General features: G+C 36.9%; 1 long non-coding RNA gene across 1 annotated transcript; it reads left to right on the top strand.

The window, feature by feature from the left end:
* The first annotated feature begins 2209 nt into the window (after positions 1-2209).
* On the top strand, positions 2210-15851 carry LOC138118195 (uncharacterized). Its single transcript, XR_011155028.1, has 3 exons — positions 2210-2314; positions 14263-14426; positions 15550-15851. It is a non-coding gene; the product is annotated as an uncharacterized lncRNA (long non-coding RNA).
* Positions 15852-19318: the final 3467 nt, after the last annotated feature.

Raw genomic sequence — 19318 nt, 5'->3', positions numbered from 1 at the left:
GCTATGGATGTGCATATGTTTCTCATCCTTGATAAGAGATGAGTGTTTGCAGTAAAGAATTAGCTTAAAATTGGTCCAAAATTGTCTAGATTGAGTTTTTCAAGCCTCTCCTTTCACTGCATTCATAGGTAATATTATTGTTTCTCCTCTCTTTTTAATCGCCCTGCTTGCACCACCCTCAGACAGGCCAGCAGCAAGCCATGACATGGTCACAGGCTTCTTTGGAGTGGGCAGAGCTGGAGCACGACAGCTTCGTGCCAGCTCCAAGTACCAGGCAAGAGCAAATCTTCCCTTTCCTCTGCCCCAATTCCTTTTCTTGTGACAGCCCCAAAGCTTATGATGTGGCTGGTTGTCTTGCTACCACCACCATCCAGTAAAGTCTGGAAGCTCAGTTACAGAGTGGGCATTGACACTTAAACCACTTCAGAGGAGTAGATGGCTTTTCCTGCTACACAACCTGCCAAACTGCACACTGTCACCCAGCAGAGCACTTGGGAACACCAAGGGCCTGGAAAAGCCCTGCTACACTGGGCAGTGAAACATCACCAATTCAGCAATTTTTCATCTTGCCAGAAAAATTAGGTTTTTCATCTCAATAAGTGAAAGATTGTCTTTTAACTGTACTGAGCCAGTCTGCACAGCAGACCTTAAGTGGTTAATGAGCACATCTGTAAGTAGGCTCCAGATCAGACAATAGGCTATCTTTTGGGGCAAGGAGGCTGAGAGGCAAGAGGCAACAAAATTAGGAGCTATACTGAAAGCAAATGAGCAAAAGGCTTTCTTCCATTTGTGACCAGCTGTCTTCTTTTTACACCCACTGGATGCTCCTGATGCACTGATCTAGAAGAGACATGAGCAAAGTAGAAACAATGACATTTCGCTACTGTATGAATTCCCTCTCTCCCTTCACTTAATCCTGTTCTTACTGGGGCCTTGTGCTGAAAGCTGATAATTTTGATGGCCCCTGAATAAAGTCGGTAGCTTGAATTCCTGCCACCAGCCCCCGTATAATGAATTGGGCTAATGAATGCTAGTAAGTGGTAGGAATCTGTGACCAGCTGCATCAAGGCAGGTAATACAGCTCAGATTTAATTGGGAGCAGGTATTGGAAGGCTGTATTACTTTAATTGGTGCGGGGGTTTTATAAATGGAAGGGACAAAGTATAATGGACAAATTGTGCTGTACAATAGCACTTAAGCCGGGATTGTATGCATTCGTTAATCTGTTGAGGAATGAGGCAATTCTAAACAATTTTCTCAGTGAAACCAACTCCAGAAAGCTTGTCCCTTTTGTTCTCCCTTGGGAAAATGCAAGATTGAAACAGAAAATACCTTTACCGAGGCAATCATTTGCCACGTGTGGAAAGCGGATACAGCTGTAAACTATGAAAGAGGGATCTTTGTAGTACAATAAAGGATGGAAAAAGAGATAAAGCTGGGGATAAGAGTGGGCCTGTCACTGCATCCAAAGAAGGAATAAAGTGATGACATTTACAGTGACAGATGAGACTGTAAAGAGAACTCAGGACAATTTAGAGAGGGAAATTTGATATTTAAAAGAAAGGGCTCTGATAATTAAAAGTAGCATTACATTAAACTGTTACGCATGTCATTAGTGACAGAAGGGAACTGGTGCCTTTTGAAAAGTTAATGATTCGCACAGACCTGCTCTTGAAACTTTGTATGTAGTAAAGTTCACTTGAACACAGCATACTGTATGCAACACGGCATAAATTTTCTATGTGTTTCATAGTGGGAAATAAGAAAGTTATATGATAATATGGAAGGTGTACTGTAAATACCATATGCCAATGTGTGTACAGTGTGGGTGTGTATGTGTAGAATCGTTGTACACTGGAGGTCCAAGGTAGAGTTGAAAACCCAGCATATATAAATATTGTCAAAAATGCTCATTCTGTGGAATCCTTGGAAAAGGCAGGGTGTCTTTTTCTCAAGGCACAGGTTCACACGTTTTATTTTTGTCTTGTTTGTGTTTAACTAGATCTGTTCAACCTAGTGTGCCTATGGCAACAGAAGATAGCTTAAAGAATAACTTCTAAAGGTAGAGTGTATTTAAAGTGAAAGAGCTCAACACATGCAGCCAATTTATATGTCTGGTGCAGCTGTAATGGGTTAAGAGACCATTTGTAACCTAGTTCTTCTAGCAGGGTTTTTGCCCCAGTGTACTTCGTTACAGGTGGGAAAACAAGACGTATTGTATGTCCTTCAGTGTTCATGTAGGCTGGGAAGTGGGAGGAGAAAAACAAAACAAAGCTGAAAATGAGTGTTGAATGGGCTTTCCCAGGATCCCCAGGTGGGTTTCATGTATTGCCTAATGCTGAAAATGAGACCGATTCAGCTTTCTGTACTGGTTGTAAAGGCTGAATTATCTTACTCTTACTATTGTTCATGACTTAAAGTCAGTACACAAAGCTGGAGCTTATTCCAGAAATTCTTTGTCAGAATCATTTTGCGTTCTTCAACATTTTTTCATTTTTACAGATAAGGGTAGAATTTGGCCTTAAGGTCACAAAATATTTATATATATATGCACAAGATAAATTCTAAATTAAAAATTACATGCAAGAGTAACCTTAATAAGTTCTAAAAAGGAGCATGAAAATAATACCCATTAGTGTGAAAAGGATCTTTTTTTTTTTTTGCAGAAATCTGTGGTTAGGTCTGTGTGAACTGTAGCAAAGTTTGCTAGAAAGTAGGTGAGTTACACAATGAAGTAATCTATGACAGGAAAACAAAATACACACAGAACTACCTATGTGGTGAGCTATCGTTCTTTAGCTCTCTAAATAAGATGTTTGAACAGTGACAGGCACATAAGAATGCAGCTGGAAAATAACTTCAATTTAAAAATAAAACTTTATTTATGTGATCTGAGCACACTGTTGAAATCCTAAAAAGGAGTACTGATGAATCACTGAAAGTGTCCTAAGATCAATTTTATATAATAATCATGTTTCTTTGATATGGAGAAAATATGGCAGCTTAATGTCACCCTTTCTTCTGTCCTATGTGTTATTCCTGTAGTGCACCTCTCTACCTAATCATATGACATTAAAAGACATCCAGGGAAACTCACTTCACAGAGGAAAAAGGACTTTCTTTCAAAAAATGCCTGTATTCCTGATCTTAACAAATTAAAAACAGACTAAGAAAATACAGTGACTTCAGTGGGCTGATTGAATGTTTTTAAGGAAGTTGGGACCACTGACTCTATGAAACTCCTGATTATCCTCTCTCTCTTTCTGAGGCTCAGATGAATATCTAAACACAAAGAAAAAACTTTTTTTCTTTTTTAGCCTGAAGAGAAATATCCAAATTTCATTAAAGTTTGGATAGCTTGCTTTCTCCGTCTGTGCATGTGTGTATATAAATTTAAGTATGTGTTTGAAATTAAAAAAATGTTTTCAGAAGACAGGTCTGAAAATAGTAGCCCTGTCACAGAGTTTCATTATCTACATCTGCTTGCTACTGCCATTAAATTCTTATTCTTCAGACTAGATTCTTGCATACCTTGCATGACCTAAAGGAACATCAAGGAGAACAAAAACCAGCAGTTAATTTACAATTTGAGAAAGGTCAGAGATCACTGTGCCTTGGCACTGAAGTCCTTTAGAATAGGAGCATGTGTTGTGGGCTACTTTTCCTAGTTAATGTGCATGAATCATGACTTTGAAAAGCCAGTTCTGTGGTCTTTGGAGTTACAGTTCTCCCTGAAACCCTGCTGGAGTGCAGAGCTCAGCAGCATCACTGGCATGCACCAAAGCCACCACATTGTTTCAGTCTTCAGGCAGCTGCTTTGTACCATCTCCATGGCACCAGTAATAGCTGGCTATTACTCATCTGTGTTAGGTGAGGTTGGAGGAGAGGAACTAGCACTGACTGGTTGTCTTTCCTCTCACAAGATCCCCAAACAGATCTCACCACACTGCTCCATGACCCATAACATCAATAGAGCTCTTCTGTCTCTGGAACACCTATGGTTTTCTGTGCAAAATGGCATATAGGGTTTGTAACTTATGCTTGACACTCCCAGGAAAAGGACATTAATTCATAAAATACGTCTATTAACTATCTTCCATAAACAGTATTCTTCATGAAAAATATTTAGGTGTAGGATTCTGTGAAGGTGGAACTGAGAGGAGATTCTGCCAGTGGTAACATGTGGTCTGTATGTTGGAAGAACTTAAGGATACAGTCCACTGTACAGTCCCTCTGAACACCTTTTGTATACTACTACCACTGTTTCTGGAAATTGATGGTTTTGGCCTCCTTTTGATAGCTACTCCTTAAAGGTCAGATTATTGTCCGACCCTTCCACTAGTCAGCATGGTTAAGTGACTGAGTGTGTAACTTGCAAATGCTTGTTCAGCTCCAACTTCTGTAGCTGGGGCAGCAGCCTCCATGCAATTCCCATCATGTCTGGGCTGCACAGGGGAAATGCCACAAGAAAACAACAATCTGTGCCCTCATCAGGATGCCAGCATCTCTGCTGACTGAGCCCAGCACAGAGACAGAAGTGAGTGCCCAAGATGATCCCTGATGTGATTCCGAGAGCCTGAGTCCTCTCAGTGGTCTTCCCAAATAAATGCTGCCCTGAACTAGCCCCTGGAGAGGAGTGGTTGATAATGGCCTGGTTCACGTCGAATGACTCTATTGATAAAAAATGAAAGAAAACTTCAGGTGGTAAAAGTTGTGGGAAAGATGATAAATGAAATCTGAGAAGCAAATGGTAAAACAGTCTATTGGATGTAAATCAGTCACTGGAATTTACATCCCAGATTTTTCTCATTGATACCTGTATTTGAGATTTTGCTGTCTTCATTTTGCATCAGGAAAGTCTTAAGATAAATAGATACTGTTCTTATCTCTACGTATATAAGATTAAAACAGAGGGGAGGTCTTGAGGTAATGTACATTAGTTTATTCCTCTCTCTTTTGTTGAGTGACTTCCACATCTTATTTGGATTGCTTCTCTCCTGATTTCATAATTTCAAAATAAAATGTAAAGTGCATTCAGCATCCTAGGGGAAAGAAAGAAAAGAAGGAAGAAAGAAGGGAAGGAAGGAAGGAAGGAAGGAAGGAAGGAAGGAAGGAAGGAAGGAAGGAAGGAAGGAAGGAAGGAAGGAAGGAAGGAAGGAAGGAAGGAAGGAAGGAAGGAAGGAAGGAAGGAAGGAAGGAAAAGAAAGAGAAAAAGAAAGCGAGCTTTGCTCTCAGAAATTAGTTTTCTCTGTCTGTGCAGATCTGTTGAGACCATTTTACTAGATCCAGTGCAAGGATCTAAGCTCTTCAGAAAATGTTATATTCTGTGCAATTGAAGAATGGAAAGAAATGCAAAGGAGAATTCTTCACCCAAAGACAGGGAAGTACTGTTTTGTCAAAGTGAACAATGAAGCATAAATAACTGGAAAGAGGAGAAAAAAGAGAAATCTTTACTTCTGCTCCAACAAGCGTGAAACTGAAGAAACTCTGCAGAGGTCAAAGGAGTTGTGTATAATATGCTTGGATTTCATAAGGACCCATTCAAAATTTCTACAATGACAAATTTTGCTCGGCTTCAGTGTCTTTAATGGAATTTGGAATTGTGGTTTCACCTCTAATAGACCCATTGGCCCTCCACTCACTGTGTTTGAGCTACAAAAGCAGCGATGAATGTGGAAAGAAGGATGAAATATGCCTGAGTATGCCGGTGTACTTTTCAATTTAAACTGGGGAAAGGCTCTGTTTACATGAATGAAAGCCTATGAGTATTTTGGCAAACTTATTGAGAACAGTTTACTTGTCAGTACTACAAGGAAGGGTCTTAACAACTGACTTTTTAAGAGATTTCTAGGTCTCCCTTCTTTTCATTTTAGTATTTATCTTATAATTTTACCTTCCACTTTGGCTTAAAAATAACTTTACAGTGCAACAGTACAGCTGATAACACTGACAAAATACAAAAGAACATAAAACCCCTAAGCAGTTTAGATGAGGTTTGGATTTTGAAATGATGTTCCATTTTCAGTTATCACTGTAAATTACTTCAGTCTCTCTTTTTTCTCACTCATTAACCTCCTTTCCAGAAAGAGAGGCATTCCAGACATAATACCCCACAAAGAAGCATTGTAGACTTGTCCTGCCCAGGTATCTTTGACCTGAGAAAGGGAAAGGCAAAAACTACTTGAGAACTAATTCACTGAGTTTTGGAAACCTCTGGAGCCAAAAAGGGCTGTGGGTGTTTTGATTGTTAAACCTGTCTTTGAAAGAGCAGCCATTGCCATGTGAAAGTTAATAAATCATGAAAATGTTGTCAACTCTGCTTCCAAAAAATGTTGGTGATATTTTCTTTAAATCACTCTAAGAGCTTTTTTTCCCTATAAGTGTTGGTCTAAATTCCCTTCCCTCTTAGAAGAAAATTGTTATTGTGATTTTTGATTCAGTATCCAGTTACAGTAGGAGCGTGTTTTTTCACTTTTCGGCAAGAATAATTTAAATCAGTTCCTGGCTGAGCTTTCTCAATCATTGTTGATTTTTTTTTTTCTTTAGAAAAATATTGGTTTTGCTCACTGCTTATGATTAATTTTGAAGCTAACAGAATGATTCCTGACCAGAAAAATCAAAACTAAAAAATAAACCAAACAAATACATCCAATAGTCAGCCACCTCCAATTTTCAGACAAGTTTTTTGTAAAATGATTGTGAGTAGATCCCTCTTGACATGAAACACAGTACCTGAAAGTCCCGAGCATGAACTATCATAACTGTCTGAGCATTTTGATAAGCTCAATCACAGATTTAACTATAACACTTTCACTGTTTTTCTTCTGGTTCTTTCTTCCATTTTCTTGTAGTTTGGGGAAAAAATATTATTTCTCTTCAGGGACTCTTATTAGTAGCAGGTAATTGACTTCTTATTGACTTAGGCAGACAAAATACTAGTATTAAATTATTCAATAGAGGTTACTTAAATTTTAGTAGGCATGGAGATGATCTGGGATTTTTGCTGTACTTTGGCATTCTGGAAACATAATTCACTGGGGGTATTCAACATTAACAAATATGCTTCTTCAGGCAAAGGCATTAATCAACAATGATCTTGCATCAGGACCCTCCAGTCTTTTATGTGGCCAACAAACATTCCTATTGGGGGGACACACACCTCTCTTCTTAGTGCTGAACCACATCAGAAAAGGGTACTGCTTGGACTGAGAGACAAGCCCATGCTTGCTTCCATTTTTCTCATTTTCTTTTTGGTTTTTGTTTCTTTCTCTCTCCCCAGGTTCCATTTAGATGTATTTTAAATGCAAAAGTTTTCCTGTTCAGAATCTTTCATGCTGGCTGAGCACATGCAGCTGGTTGTATTGGAGCTTGCCTTACAGTTAGTGGCCAGCTGCCCATGTTTAGCACCAAACATCAGCATGTTTCATCCAGCCCCTCAATACCTAATGCTTCACTCTGCTGGAAAGCACGGTGCTCTATACTCCAGTGCTCCAGTGCTCTATAGTTACATATTTATCTTCCACATTTCTTAAGGCAAATCTCACTGATGTGTTTCTCTGATGTGCTCATAATTCAAATACCATGTTTGCTGTCAACAAGTCATCTGATTCAAGAACCTTTGACCTTTTTTTTTTTTTTTTTTAAGACGAAGATGAGGAGTAGTAACCTTCACATCTTAAAAATATTATGCCTCTAGGGGACCGGTCATTATCCTGCAGTAGTTATTTCAAGTTGGCAAATCAATGGAGAAGATCAGGGATGAAGATGAAAGACCCAGCTAGTCTTGACCCTTGCCACTTCTATTTTTTTAAGTCTCCTTCAGTGTTGATCATGCAAAGAGTTGAGCTTAGGCTTATTTTACCACCAGCCAAGGTGGAGAAAACTCATCCTTCTTTTGAACTTATCCTTCTTTTCTCCAAAGGCTTTTTGAAACAGCCTCAGGTTTAGGGTTAATGTTTTGTCTTTCTATTGCTCAAGACTTTATTCTTTGCCTAAGGAATTTGTAAGAATATTTCTTTCTTCTCATGTTGTAATGACCATCATGTCATGACAATAATGATGACAATCATGACAGACATGATCTGGTTTTACATCCCTAGAACTAGGAATCTGAGTGCAGGTATGTAATCATAAAAGCCTTTGTTCTGAAACAGGGCTAAGTATGATAAATGCATAATTTACTTTGTGGATTGCGGGAGATTGTTCCTTTAATGCAGAGACATATTCTGCTTTATAGTGAACCCTGGAGTGTGAAAGTGTGTCAGGTGTTAGGAAGCGGAAGGCTTCTCCATATGGAAGTGGACAAAGTTATTATCTCAGTTGCTCTGCAGAGCAAATTCTAAAAGTTACAAGTTATTTTGAAATGAATGAAGGCTACCTGCTATTTTGCTTCTTTTAGTCAACCTTATTTTTATTGCCTATATACACCAGAAAATCAGCAGCATTTTGAGTGAGCTAAGAATCAACTAAAATATAATCTCTGTTTTTAAAAGAGCTTACTATACATTAACATCATATTGACACTCTGAAAAAAAATTTTAATTACAGCAAGATCCAAAATTAAGGTATATGAAAAGTTCAGGAACAGAAAAGTTCAGACAACAGTCTGTTAAAGAGGGAGAGATATTCTAGTATCTCACTTGTAACTGCTTAAGGTTACCTGATTTTAAAAGCATCCAACACTTCCTTGAAAACATAATGCCTTTCAAATTTAGTCCTGTAAGCCTCCTCTGCCCAAGTTGTAGCTCCTCTTAGTGCAGTATTTAGACATATTCTTGATCATGTAAAATTTAGTATATGTTTTAACATAACTGGTGGAACATTAAGGCCCCAAAGTGCATTAGTCACAGTTTTAGATTAATCCTTAGATAAAACCTCAAATGAGGTTTTAGCAATCTCTTAGATTCTAGCTTCTTCATAGTCTGTAAAGATCTTAATTTATGAGATGCTCACCACTGTCTAGCTTTCTCCTCCACAGATGTGACTTGATCCCTCTTTGTGCCAAAGTTGTACCTTAATTCATCTGGTTTTAGTGTGAAAGGATGGAAGGACCACAGGGGGAAGGCCACTGAACACTGTGACTTTCCAATCTAGGCATGTCTCCCCTGTCACCAAAATTCTTCTATTCTTTGAAAATGAGCAGAAAATATTTTGACTGTAAAATCAAAACTCAAACCCCATATTTTTGCATTACACACAAATATATTCCTTCATTGCCATAGGAGCAGCAGAATTTTAAGTTTGAAGCAAAGAAATAGCTGTTTTTAATTAAGAAATTAATTGGCATTAGTTTTACCTCAAACCTAATAATCTTGAAAAATGACATTTTAACTGCTTCAGTTTTAGAGATAGTCACAGCACCTTACTTATTCCCAAGCATGATGAGCTCTGCCTGGGAGTCTGTTCTGCAGTTGCTTTTTTTAGGAGATGTCTGAGTAACATAGTGGCCCCTGTTTGGTAGAACCATATTCCAAACATGCTTGATCTTGTGTTAGCATGTGAGGACTGATTATAGACCTTTAAATGTTCAACTAGCTCCTCATGCTATTATCAAGATAGTTTGGGAGTTTTAAACCAAAGTTACTGGAATGTGAGTCAATGTCCTATTTTGTTGATACTGGAATACTACATTTGACAAATATTGTAAAAATGAATCAAAGCAAAATTGGGTCTGTTCTGGGTATTTTGAAATGCCATTTCTTTATATTTTTTCTGCCTTTTCATGTACTTCCCAACAGAGATCTGCTTAGCTACTTATATTCCTATTTCTGTAGTCTTTTTTTGGTTAACCCAGAGTTTAAGTGCTGTATTAATTCAGCTTGTTTATCTTTGGTTCTTAATGGAATTGCATGAAAAAACACAAAACAACCCCTTCTCACGTTTGAGCACTGTGAGTAACAACTCTCAGTTGGTACTGTGAAGATAGAAGATCTCCTGATGAAAGTATCTCATTGTCATCTCTGAAATGTAGTTACAGCACCAGAGAATGTGGAGGCAGCATTGTCTCATTGAAGAATAAAACCAGCTATATCACTGCTTTTGTTCATGGCTTTACACTTAAGTAATAGCCCTTACTACTACTTCCACACCTTCGTTCCTTCACACATGAGGCTGAACTAGGTCACGTTTGTTTTGGTGTGGATTTTTTTACTTTTTCAGGATTTCTTTCTTTAGTGCTCATGCTTAGCACACAATCTTTTACGATGGGAAGTTTGTTGATTCCTTTTTGTAACTTTCTGTTGGTTCCCATGAGCTTGTTGGACAAGGACTTTTACTAAAACTGTCATACAAACTTGATCTGCAGCTGACAGGAGGGTTTTAAAAATTAGGAGCAGAAACAATTATGTTAATAAAGCGTATTTACTTTTTAGACATGATAAGTACTTTATGATCCGGGAACAGTCAGATTTTATCACTGAGGCGGAATTGTTGAGCACAGCAGTATTACTAGTTAGGAGGTAAAATTGATCTGGAAAAAATAGTTTGCATTATCAGTTACTTCTCTGTCAACCTTCTATCTCTCTTGATCAAGGAATGAAATCTTTGGAAAATGAATGTACAAAACAAATGTCTGCTGTACAGCAAGATGTTTTTTAATTTACTTCCTTTTGTTTAAAAATGATGTCTGTTTAGCACATTGGTTTAGATATGATTTAAAGCAGTTGACATGACAGATTGAAAACTTAAAATGTAGCATGAATAATACACAGTAAATTTATGTTGGGATGTTTTTATTCACTAGGGAGCCCTGAATAAGTTAGCAGCACTTGCAGCCACAACTTGTATACAGGGGAATAATTTGTATTTATTCCTTTCTTCCATGGAGCTAACTTATGTATGTGTGTGTAAGTATATATGTATATAAACATATATATGTATGTATATGTTTGTGTGTGTGCATACATGCATAATATATGAGTATGTATATAGGTATATGCATACAGTCAGCTAACTGAGATTCACACACAATCCAAGCAGTTTATTAACGGTGAGCATATCATCTCTAAATGGAGCTTACTGCAATTTGAGATGTGCCCTGCTAGGAGCTAATGAGCAAACTCCTGCCTAATATTGACAATTAATCAGGCATAAAAGCATCTAGGATCAGGACCCATTGCCAAGCATAGAAGACTCATACAGACTTCAATGAAACATGATATGTGAACAAATTTGTCTAATTGTATATCAGTCCTATGAACAAATTCCCACCAAAACACTTAATTATCCACAGTACAGAAGCAATGCATCCATCTCAGAATGTTACTGGCTTTTTGGTTTATTGTAAGCCATTTACCGTAACTAATAAATTGAAGGAAGTATCATTATGTTTTCTTGCCAGTGTTCCTATTTTAATTGGTCTTGTATACTTGAGCCAATATCTGTGCATTGACTAGAGTAACTGAGTAATGATTGCACAATAGAAAGTGATCACTATTGGCTGAACACTTTTCTTCTGTTGATGTGGGAAGCTTTGCTCTCAAACTGATAAAATTAATCTCAAAAGTTGAAAAAAAAATCCCCCAAACTAACAAAGAGTGCAATAAAAGGTTCAACCTTACAGTTTATAATAAAAGAATAAAAACATTATTGCTGATATGGAAAACATATATTAGTTCAGGTTCTATGAGCTTAATACTGATAAAATATCTGGTATACAACTTTTTTTCTTCTAGAATAAAAACTGTGTACCTCTTTCTAGTTTAAAACCATGGTACAGGCTTTTTTTTAGCAACATCAATAGAAAGTCTGTTATGACATACAACAGAAAACCACTTGAAGTATTGCTGTTACTCACTACAGAAGAATGATTTGTGCAAAGATAAGATGCTTTGGCCTTGAGACACACACGAGTAAATTGGGTAGTTTTCCTGAGAAGCATTCTTGTTGAACTGTTTTTCTTTTCCATTTCAGTTGACAATATGGATCTGTAGTATATTGTTGGATCTGCTGTGTGATAACACAACAAAGCCTGTGTTATGCTCTCAGCAGTGCTATTTATACTTTGTAACATTTTTCAAAGTACTGCTTTAGTGTTCTTCCACTGTTCAAAAAAAAAAAAAAAAAACCCACAACCAAAACAACACAAGATAACCTGCCCCCAAAACAAATAAATAAATAAATAAAACAGCCATAAGTCAGATTCAAGCCTGGATATTTCCCTGACAGTGAAGCTTCTTTTTCAGTTGATTTACAGAGGAAGAATTGCGTCTTGCAAATGATGTAATACGAGCCAGAGTCCACCCTTTACAACTGGAGAAGGCAAGAGCTGCTCAGATCTTTTTCTTTAGCCTATTACTTTGATTAGAGAGCAAGGACTGTCTCTGGAACTGGGCTGAGGGTTGATGAGTAGCTGTCATCCAAAAATCTCCACAGCAGTGAGGGCACAAGCTGCAGTCTCAAGTGGAAGGCAAGAGCAGTGAAGGAAGCAGGCTAAGCATCTACTAATTTTTATTTGAAGATGGCTGATAGTAAGAAAGGTCAGTATGACTGCTGAGCTTTCATACTGAAGTGTATCTTCATGTGATCTCTGGGAGAGACCCTTCTGTCCTGGATGCCAATCAGTTGTGATCAGCCAGAAGCTGAAGTGATACTTACTCATTGCTGGAAATCAGGAAAAGAAGCAGGAAGAGATTTATGCTAGGCAACAGCACAAGGCTTAAGTCATCCTTAGGCAGCAAAGAAAACGGGGGAAATAAAGGCTGCTAAAAAATTTAATACCAGTATATTTTGGAATATACAGGTCACCAAAAACAAAACAAGACTAAGCATGACTTTCCCTTATACTCAGAAATTACATTTTCCTGGTCAGCACTGAACTGTTTGGCAATGACTAGCTTTTAATATTAACCATTTTGTGTGGTTGTATGATGCATCTGTACGTGTCCATGCCTCACCTAAAAATCAAAAAATATGATGGCCAGTTGTTAAATGATGAATTTCCCTTAAAGTTACAGTACCTAGTGAGAATTCAAATCAGGAAAAGATATATCCAATAACTTATATTGGGGAGTGGGTGTGTGAGTGTGTGTTGTTGTTTATTATTATTATTGTTGTTGCTATTATTATTTCCAGGTGTTCTAATAAGCAAGGGCAAGTAAAGACATAAAAAAATTTAAGGTGAAATAAAATGCAACACTTCATTAATTGACTGCTGCTTCCTGTAGCAAAATCCTGATAAAATGGCTGGATAGCCTCTGTGGCTTCAATACAGATAACTTGCTTTTTCACAGCACAGAATGATTTTTTTTTAATAAGTGAATGAAACAAATTCATATAGAGGACATTATATTCTTGGGTATAAACTTCGGAAGATGGATTATCTTTCTATTTAGGACATCTCTCATTTTCTATAGATAGATAATTTTCTCTTTTTTTGAAACATTATTTGTCTTGGTTAATCACAATAAAAGGCAAATATATTAACAGCTGTATTGTCATAGATCTTCTTTTCTCTTAATTCACAGCAAATCAGCAGTTTCATGGATAATTTGCTACACCCAAAGCATGCAGACATGGAAATACAGCCATCACAGAAAATGTTCTGCTGTAAGGAACAGGAAGAAAAACTGCTAAAATCAGACTTAGCACCTTTAAGCTTCTCTTTTTTCTTGCTATCTTTCCTAAACTGAGTCTTTAGAACTCATGGTATCTCTCAGAACAGTAAACATTATTTCTTTTTCACCATTAAAAATCTTCCCTCAGCAAACTCACAGTCTTACAATTAAGAGTCAAGATGAAACTGTGCTAGGCTTAGCACTCTAGGGCAGCACTGTGAGGGAAGAGGTTGCTGAAACTTTGATCTCTCCTTTACTCACCCTGCAGCTCATGTTACTTTGCTGGAATTTTTTGGCATGGTCACAGGACTACACTTACTTAAAAAGGAGCAAGTGCATTTGCCCAGCTATAGATTGTTCAGTTTTTCTACATGCTCACCCTCTTGCCCATTTGGAGTAGTCTGAATGAAAAATATTGAAAGCATTTCTATAACACATACCTTGAAACTGAAAAAGAAAATACCCGTGACTGTGTGTGTATGTATATATACAAATATGTACATATACATATATAAGCATACATATATAATAATAAATACATCTATATCTATAAAATACATATAAATGCATATATCAAGTTGGAATTTCAAGACAGCCTATAATTGTTCTGTTAATTTTTGGCTATTTTTAATATGCTAATATATAAACATTTTAAATTTTTTTATAAAATTCTTTGATTATTGACTCTTCACCCTGGTTCCTGAGCTAGGCTCACTGGGACAGAGCAGCGATGTCAGAGAAGGACAGTGATATCACTGCCGACTGTGAAGAAGCAGGTGACATCAAGGTGAGGAGAAGATCATCTTCCTCAGTGTTTGGGAGCTCTGATGTCCCTGGGAGAACAGTCCTCGATGTAAAGTATTGCTTGAAGAGGTAAAAATATTTAGCAGTTGAAAGCAAACTTTTGAAAACCCTTTTGGGTTCAGGGGTTTTTTACTTTTCTGTTGGAAAATTAATAGAAAAAAAAATCAGGGAAGGAATTCCTATGTCAGAAAAATTTATATTTCAAAATATACTTGCCGGCTGGCATGAGCCTGTACTGTTTTTGAGCCTTATCACCAGGCTCTATCAATTGTCTTGAAGACTGATGTAGAGCTATATGTGAGGCCTGGAGACAGAGAACTGCAGTGCCTACCTACATCAGCCAACAGGTTTGGGATACCTATAGACCTAGTGCATTATACTTTTTTGCCTGTATGCACTGGTGATACTCAGCTTTAATTTTCTTTTTAGTTCCTAATTTTACTTTTTAGTTCTGCCTGAAATCATTGGCATTTAGAGGTGAGAGTATGCACATGTTGCTGTTACCATCTAATAACGGTTAGTCAATGTAAGGTAGAACTTCTGCTAATTTTCCCTTGAAAAGCAACAGAAGCAGTGTCTGGTGGGGACATCCACTGACTCATCCAGCCTCAAGACAACATAAAAGTAAACCATGAAGTTAATGCATAGGTGAAGTGACAAATTTTTGAGATAGCTACAGTTGGATGCATACAAAAGTTCTTGGACTCTGAAAGGAAAAATAATTTCCCTCTGGACTAGTGAGCTTCTTTGGAGAAGCCACTGTAGTAAAAGACTTTTATCCAAGCAACACAATGTGTCTGTTCCTCCAGCAAGCCTTGAAGTACAGTCCTAACTGGGAGGTTGGAATAAAAATGTAAGTAGTCATGGGATTAGACACAAAGTTCTTTCCTGAGTTTCAGTCTCATTAAAAGGGACAAAAAATAAAGCTTAGGAAAAACTGAATAACTTTCAAGGTGGAAGGAGGATTTAGAACCAAACCTTGCTCCTGCAGACTCTTTTCCTTTGAGTTAGTACATGGTTTTCAAAGGCACTGCATGCGTTTACAGTGTTGTGTATATATTGTGTGCTGTTTTATTATTTTAATTGTTTTATTTATCGTACCTTTATTACAATATGATACTCCTAATAGTCATAGAGGAAGAAATTAGTTAAATTGCTGAGATAGTTAAAAAGCACTGAATTTTTTTTCCAGAAGCATTTATGAAGTTCCTACATTACAGAAGTTCAGAAGACTGCTGAAAAGAACGTGGTACTCTTTGCTCAATGATTCAAAATTTTAATAGTCAAAGGTACAGAATAGGAAAGGAGAGGTAAACTGTGCAGAAGACAGCATAAAACTGGACTTCAGTTCCTGAGAGAGGCTGTGGAATACAAGTAATGAAAACTTTGTAAAGGGACAGTAGAGATTTTGTTTGATCAGATGATAGTTGGAAAAAAACAGGCAAACTTTTAGATATACAAGATCATTCTAAAGTTCAATGTAGAAAAAAATAAAACTTCGTAGTAACACAGTCACAATTAAAATAAAATGTAAATTTCATGTTTATGTGTCTTAGAGAAAGATATGACAGAACGTAATACAAGAAAAAACAATTTGTGTTAGCATTCATTGCAGTGAAATACCATCTTCTAATACATCAAGGAATGTATTAGAAGTTTGAGGAACATAATTTGTCATCACATATCTGTCTTTTCATATGATAAATAACTTTTTATAAATTGATATAAGTTATGCTTGTAAATATCCTTTAAATAACCTTCAAGCTTTTTTTCCATATATTGAAGATAAAGGAGAAACTTGATTTTGATATTTTCCTGATTTTAAATGACATACAGAAAAATGTGTATATATTTCATGGTTTAAACATGTATAAGCATTACATTTTCTTTTAACAAGGACATTAGAAGCAAAAATTACATGTGTTGTGCAATGTTGTTGCCACAGAAGTAGAAAAGAGAAAGAGCACAAAATTTAAGATTTCTGTCAGTGATAACTTGATTATCTTGGTGATTTGGATATCAACATTACTAATTTTAAGTATAGCAGAGCAGCAACTAAAGGCAGGTGGAGGCTGCCTTGGCCCTGAGTGGACTATTGGAGCCACTGCTCCAAGCTGACTTTCGGTGGGTGTCCCCTTTGTCTGCAAGAAAAAACAGGTGAACTTCAGGTGAATGAAACTTCAGCTCCCAGGACACACAGCCCATGTGAATTTTTGCACCACTGGAAATGGGTGACTAAAAGAAAAAAATGTCAGCAAGAAGCAGGGCAAAGAGGGGAAAGGGCTGGAATAAGAAAAGGAGTCACCATAAGAGCTGTTCAGCAGGATGTTCCTTACCCACCAAACCCAATCACATGTAATGCAACAGCATAAACACGAATTCAAATTTTTGGAATATTTTTTGGAAAGTCTATTCAGTGTAGTGGTTTTAACCCCTTTTAACTTTGTTTAGAAAATTGCAGTTGACTAGAGAGAATTTCACTAAAAATTATGTGATTTCAACTTTAACTGAAGAAGTGATCCAAAGTTATTTATTAGTAGCAGAAGATTCAATAGATACATTTGTAGCTCACCCCATTGTAACAGAAGGTATATTTAAATCATTCCTTACGAAAATACAGTGAAAGCAAACAGAATTTTTAAATAAATTTTATTTAAGTCAAAATAGATCTCCCTCAACTTATCATTTTGTGAAACAACTGTCCATGTCCTTATTTTTGTTAATGTAGATTACACATTTAAAGTTTCTGGGTTCAATTGTTCAACAGGTTCTAGAGAATGACTTGAGAGGAGATTGGAGAGGATATATTTTCTCTCACTAAAATTATCCAGTCAAAGGCGGCTGCAACAAACTTCCTTGCCAGTCTTTAGAAACAAAAATCACCTTTGGGCTGAGAAAAGGAATCTAAAATTCCAAACCCTGAGGAACTGATTGAGAAAACTCAGAACAAGTGAAATAGGTGAAAAAACCAACATTTCCCGTCTTCCAGAACTAATGAAAAAAAAATTCTATGTGTATATAAAAAAACCTAACAAAAATATATCCAAATAATCATGTCAAATGGAATTTCTCATTAGCCTTATATAGGTAAAAATGTTTAGCAACACTAAACAATACGGTATTCAAAATATAGAACATCTAGTTTAGTGCAGATTAATTTTTAACAAGAATTCCTATGCAGTAGGCAGATAGTTCCCACATTCCATTGTGATTGACAACCCTGACATATGGAATAGTTCACAAATTCCCAGGTGACTGACAGATGGAGAATAGAAAGGCGGATAAAGTTGCCTAGAGAGCTGAGGACGATTTCATATTCAGCGGTTTTGATCAAAAGGATTCCAGATCTCACACTAAATTTAGCACCGCTGGCAATTAGTGCATGATTTATTCAGTCCTTTCATTTGCTGGTTGACAAATGAAAAACAAGCACAAAATTAAAAATAAGTTTATTTCCAGCATTTCGGATATTTAAAATGTGTGTGTCTTTGTTTGCACATAAATTAACATGAGATGAATTTATAGTGAGATTAAATCTGAAATGGAGATGCAAGCAATAAATAAGAGCTTTTTTATGTATCTTTCAGGCAGAACAGGTGTTTGAATTAAGAAATACTAATATGTTTAGCAGCATGACTCCACCTTTAGCATTAGGGAGTTGATGTTTCCCTAAATTTAGAATAATCTTTCCACAATTTAAGATTCTTTCATAAGCTTCCAGCATAGGTGACCATCTGTAAGTCAATACTAATGCTTTTTAGACCAATAATAATAAAGAAAATCTATCCCCATGCTTTCTGAACACAATTGAAGAACTGGATTTTTCCTACTGATGTGTCTGCATAATTCTTACAAGTGGCAGTTAAACACAAACACAGAGCAAGGGAATCATCCCAGTAGTGGAAAACGTCATTATTTATGAAAAATATAAAGGAAACTCTTCAGATCTGTGAGTAAAACTTGTTGAAACTGAAATCCATTTTCTCATCCATTCTACTCATTTTGGAGTGAAGAGTCATTTGCTCCAAAACAATGAATTCATATGAGCCTTTTGAACAGACTATGGCAATATCTCATCCAAAAATGGGGAGCACAGCATGGTATTCCATTCCTGGGGGAACCCAGGAGCTGGGAAATTTCAGGTGGGTGCTTTCAATGGAGAAAACAAACTATGCTATAAAGAATGATAAGAAATGTTCATTTCTAAATCCAACCCTGAATTTATTGAGCTGGTGCTTATCTTCTGAGGGATAATGCAGACAACATAAAACTCTGGGTACATCTTTTAAAATCCCAAGTACAGTCCTAAATGTCTTGTGGAAAATACCATAATTTGCAGCCTGTAAGGCTGTAAGCCTGTAAGTCTACAAAAGGTTCCTTTTTGCAACAAATAGAGGAATGTTAAGCTAATCTGAATACAAAAAAAAAGCCCAAGCAAAAAGTCGCTGCTCTTAGTGGAAAGGTGAAAACTACTGATGGTAAATGTTTTAAATCCTGAGACTTAGAGAACTGAGAATAAAACCTGCCTACCATAATTTAAAATTATTATTTTCTAACAACTTACACTACTAATTTACGTTTTTTCTGGCTTCAGAAACGTGGAAATAGTAACAGATAGTGGTTCAGTGTAGCTGTAGCTACACCTATCTCCTAAGACAGAAACATGTTTCCAAAGTCTCTGTGAAGATTCGGCTCACTGCTTTAGCAGGTCATTGAGCTAGCATGGCACTAGCATAGCCCAGCCTGAGGAGCAAAGCACACTGTGTTTCCCTGCACTGTTTCCCATCTTCACAAGAACCTGTGGTTTATTATTACCATTTTCTCCTCCTTTGGATGTCTCTTCATTGCTCCCAGCACCAACCCAAAGTAATTCCCAGGCAAGCAGCCTCAGAGCAGACTTTTTTTTCTTTTACAGAATTCCCTTTCCACTCCCCTCAAGCACTACAGCAAAATAAAATCAC

The sequence above is a fragment of the Aphelocoma coerulescens genome, chromosome 1 (assembly GCF_041296385.1).
Source record: "Aphelocoma coerulescens isolate FSJ_1873_10779 chromosome 1, UR_Acoe_1.0, whole genome shotgun sequence".
Lineage (NCBI taxonomy): Eukaryota > Metazoa > Chordata > Aves > Passeriformes > Corvidae > Aphelocoma > Aphelocoma coerulescens.
The sequence above is the reverse complement of the archived record's forward strand: the minus strand, read 5'-3'. Positions and strand labels throughout refer to the sequence as shown.